We start from the raw sequence: 4,947 nt of genomic DNA, 5'->3' as shown, positions 1-4,947 counted from the left end.
TTAACTGCACCTAGAGGTTCATCATTCCATTCTGCTGGGTAGCCACTACATGCTGCTAGGTGTCACTGGTGGATGGTGGGACTCATAGGGATTATCTTGATGATCGATAAACCCTAATGAGTTGAGTTGGAATCGTTCCAACCCATTGAAAGGAGTTTTCAATGATATTGAGATAGAGATCACAATATATCTCACTACCAGTCAGAATAGAACCTATGGGGTCACACACACTAGAAGTATTGACCGATCCGATGGTTGAAATCGTGATTAGGAATCACAAGTAATCAATTTGATTGATAAGAAGTTGAAGAAAGGAACAAAGGAAATTAATTAATTGGACTTGAAACAAGAGTCCTACTTCGGGTAGGATTCCTAGAGTCCTAATTGGATTAGGACTGGGAATCCTAGTTGGAGTAGGACTGGGATTCCTACTTGGAATAGGATTCCTACAATCCTAATGAGATTAGGAATTTTGAATTAAAATTGGATTCCTACTTGGAGTAGGATTCCTAGAAATCCTAATTGGATTAGGACTTCGGATTCAAATAGAGTCCTAATTGGATTAGGACTAAAATTAAATACATCCTAATTGGATTAGGATTCCTTAAGTCTAAATTAATTATTAATCTAATGAATCAACATGACTCCTAATTGGATTAGGATTGAAGAGTTCAATTGAGTCATGGTTCATTCAAGTCCTAATTGGATTAGGACTAGCATAGATTGAACCCAAAATTGGCTAATCCTAATTAGATTAGGATTAAACCATGAGAGAGGCACCTAATCCTCTTTGGAAGAGGATTAGGCTAACCAAGTAAGAGGGGCATCAGCCCCTCTCCAATTGGTTAGGGCGACAAGAAGAGAGAAGGGGCCGGCGCTCCAAAGAAAGAAGGTTGTCAAGGGCTCCTAACTTGTAGGAGCCCTTGATGCTTATAAAAAAGGGACCTAGGGCCGGCGCCCTAGGAGTGTGCTCTCTTCCCCCTCTTGCTGCCGCCACCAGCCCCTCTCCTCTCTTAGTTCAGCCGCAAGCAAGGGAAAAGGATCTCCAAGTGTTGGCGGCCTCCTCCCCTTCCCTTCCTTCATCCAACGCAAGGAACAAAAGAAGGCTGCGTGGGGTTCTTTCTTCTTCCTCATCTTCATCCTTCTTCTTCCTCCTCTCAAGCACAATCAAGGGTTGATTGAAAGAGAGGAGATCAGCCATCAAAAGAAGTCTTTGCAAGGGAGCTAGCACCCCGGGAAGACAAGAAAGATTTGATCGGTCCTCTACTTCGTGTGGATATCCGTAGAGGCCGGACGTTTGAACGGCTTCAAGCGAACCCTCTTCCAAAAACCACGAATTCAGATTTGCGGTGATCATCTACCCGCGCAAGGTGAAGATTTGATCTTCCTAATAGTTTTAAAAGTTTTTAATTCTTACCTAATTACGAAAGGTCCCGAAACAACGTTCATGCGATGAACGTCGAACCCGTGCATGCCGATTCCGCTGCCATCTGATTTTGTTTTGAAATATCAGTGGCATGGGCGGGTTCCCAACATCCCGAGCCAGAGCCGACTCCAGAATCATGTGAGACGTCTCCCACCTTAGTCGAGCCGGCTCGTGGATGGGTGAAACGACTCCAGTTTCAACGGACACTTTGTCAGATGTACCAGGCGTGACAGAACGGCTGTTTTTCTCAGTCTAACGGCTAGTTTTCAAAAATGGAGCTATAAGAGGACCCATTCTGAGTGAAACAAAAGTACAGAAGAAAAATCCATAAAAAGAAGATCAAGCAAATCTTTTAAAACAAGAGCTCAAAGGATACTCAAAGTGAAAATCGAAAGAAAGCAACTCTTCATCAAGAACTCATCCTTTCTCCGCACTAGAGCAAAAAAAAAATAGAAATATCCTCTACTGCTGGCCGATTCAGGAGAGGATTCAGAAGAAAAGAAGCAGCATCTCAATCGGCAAAAATTCTCTGAGAAGCTTCTTTTTCCTGTTCTTGTTAATAGTGTTTTATCTGCTTTTTAAGAAGCTTGTGTTTACACATTCACTTTTATATTTGGGTGCTTGATTCAATCAAGGGATTGAATCAGGAGGTCTAAGGTTGTAGTTGGTGATCCTTTGTGAAAACCAACCGGGTTGTTTGTGAGCTCGAGTAAAACAAACGAAGAGGTTTCGTTGTGAGCCGGTAAAACAACAAGTTTAGTTGTGAGCTTATAAAACAACCGTGCTGTAATTCTTAGATTATAGTGAAAATCTCGAGTGAAACTTGGAAAGTGGACGTAGGAGCAAGTTTAGGTCCGAACCACTATAAATCTTTTATCTTTATGCCGTGCTTTTCATTATCTCACTGTCTTCATTCTTCTAGCATTTCAGACTAACACTTTAGATCAATAAATCACTTTCTATTTCATCACGAGTTAAAATTTCACATTTTTAATTAAGACCCAATTCACCCTCCCCCCCCCCTCCTTCTCGGGTTGCTAGCTGGGCAACATAAGCACAAAATAAACTTTCCTATATAACGGGGCAGCCCCGGGGACCTCAAGCACGTATGCAATATTACTAACAGAGATAATACTCCGCTGAAATTCTCTCCCTTCTATGTTGTTGCCTTGTTATTCTGATTTAGACATTGGAGGATCTTTCGTTAGAAACTCTCCGGCAAGTGAACTTTTTGCAGGCCACATCTGGAGGAGATCCACCTACCACCTCGGCCAACCTGCTCAGCACATCTCCAACTGACCTCAATGCCGTCCAAGCTGCCTCCAACCTCATCTCGGATTAGTTAGCAACAGAACTTATCTCTGCCATAACATTGATGACAACTCAGTCTGTGATTGTTACGCCACTTTATTATATTTTATGAATCAAATTAGAGATTAGAGTGACTAATGTGTGCAAACTTTTGCCAGAAGTCATTCTTGAACATTTTCATGAGAAAAAACAGCTTAGAACATAGCTTGCTTTATACATAAAAATCCACTTCTGCCACCCATAGAGCACATATGGATAATGGGGGTGAAAGGAACTGCTACGATACACTTTTCAATTTCACCAAGAGTTCAGCATGTCATTGACCTAGCCAACATGAATGATGCAATGCAAACGAAAACAAATTGCAGCAATACCAACAATTACTTACAAGAATTTAGTGGGCTCTTTGCTGCACATCCAACAACTCAAGCTATGTTCTCATCACAGTTTTGATTTCCACCAGATTAGATGAGGAGTTAGACATTAAGACTTAAATTCCAGCCTCCTTGAATCAATCGCCTTGGAGGGTGGGGTGGTAGGTGCTGTGGATAAAGTAAACAATCTTTAACTCTGAAGTACAAGGGACTTGCCAAGAATCATGTCATCTGTCGAGAAGTCAGCTGGTTTTCTGTAAGTTCCTCTGCCAAAGTCTAGATTGTATGAGTCAGCAAGACCATCTATCAAGCCAAATTCTGGATTCCAACCTAGATCCCCTTGTAGCTTTCTCGATTGAAGCAAAGAAATGCTGCAAAATTATTTTGAGAGAAGAACGTAACTATTTTCTTTATACTTGGGTTCTGTATGGTATATTTGTTGCGGCAATTTAACATTTTTTCATAGCAATAAGAATGCAAGCAGTCTTCACAAACAACAGTGGCGAACAGTTTAATGTTCCCGAAAAATGTTGAATAGCATTGGCTGATTTAATTTTTATTAAAGAATTAATACAATGCAAAGAGTAGTACACAAGGAAGGCAGACTGTATGAACAAAAGAAGTAAACTTCAATAACAACCTGATCTCATACAGAAAGTGATCTATTGGGTTATTTTGCTGCACTTGCTTTCTTGTTCTTATGGCTCTGTCTGATCATGTTCGAAGTTCACAAGGCTTGGGAAAAAAGAGGGGTCAACTGTTTGGGATAAGTGACATGAGCATTTTAATGCAACATCCTTAGTTTTACCAGTCCATTGAAAACATTAACTAGATGGGTTATGTATTAGATAACAATTAGACCGCAACTCTAATACTCTCAAGAGTCAAGACCACTCTTGGTTTCCTCTAACCCTGACCAGCTTAAGTTTTGCATGTGCAATAACATTACAAAAATGAAATGTGTCTTATGTTAGGAAGGTAAATAGCTACCTCTGATTATAAAAATAAATAAACATCCTTGTGTTAAATTGTTTCATCCTCTATTTTGCTATACATGCATGATTAGGAGATTATGTGGTTGGTCATATGAATCCTTCTTGGGTTATTAACATTTGAAGTTACATCTTCAACCAGTGCAAACTTCATTACATCCTCAATCCTATCTTATATTTCCATTGTATGACCTTTCCTAATAAATCAATACCCTCTCCAAATGTAGGGGTTTAGATTTTCTTTCCTCAGTTCCTTACCATTTTAGTTTGCTCTTTGTTATTATATTTCAGTACTCAGGTCTGAACCTGAGACCTCCTCTCACCTGGAGAGGAACTACCAACTAGCGCTTGATCATTGTTCTAGTATCATCATTTCTAACCCATACTTTATATTTTACTATACAGAGATCATTGCATTCTCATCTTTACTTTGCCTCGTGCACGACATATCAGCCTTAGCAACCTTTACCAGAGAACTTCGCACTGCAATACTACATAATCACATTGGACAGAGGCTTATAATCAACTAAGCATACCTGATCGCGGAAAGGAAAGGCTTTCTTCTTCCCAAAATCAAATTCCTTTGGATTATAGTGGACAATTTCTGGTTCCAGGAAACCCAGCAGCCTGCAATAGCTTAACAATCAAAGCCCGTTCATGGAAAATATACTACAATTTTTATTTCTTCAAGACTTGTTACCTTGGCACATGCCCTTGCTAACCCATCAAAGGTTACATATTTGGATCCAGAAATGTTGTACACTTGTTTACTTGCTTTCGAATTGCCAAGAACCATAAACAAAAGCCCTTGCCAAATCCTATAACACAAATAACTTTAACTGTA

The 4,947-nt window shown here is 40.1% G+C and overlaps 1 long non-coding RNA gene across 1 annotated transcript; it reads right to left on the bottom strand.

Moving 5' to 3' along the window:
- Window positions 1-2,921: 2,921 nt before the first annotated feature.
- On the bottom strand, window positions 2,922-4,920 carry LOC120106074. Its single transcript, XR_005508302.1, has 3 exons — window positions 4,804-4,920; window positions 4,640-4,730; window positions 2,922-3,482 (listed from the first exon to the last, which is right to left on the bottom strand). It is a non-coding gene; the product is annotated as an uncharacterized LOC120106074 (long non-coding RNA).
- Between the last annotated feature and the right edge of the window lie 27 nt (window positions 4,921-4,947).

Source organism: Phoenix dactylifera, unplaced genomic scaffold (assembly GCF_009389715.1).
Source record: "Phoenix dactylifera cultivar Barhee BC4 unplaced genomic scaffold, palm_55x_up_171113_PBpolish2nd_filt_p 000448F, whole genome shotgun sequence".
NCBI lineage: Eukaryota > Viridiplantae > Streptophyta > Magnoliopsida > Arecales > Arecaceae > Phoenix > Phoenix dactylifera.
The sequence above is the reverse complement of the archived record's forward strand: the minus strand, read 5'-3'. Positions and strand labels throughout refer to the sequence as shown.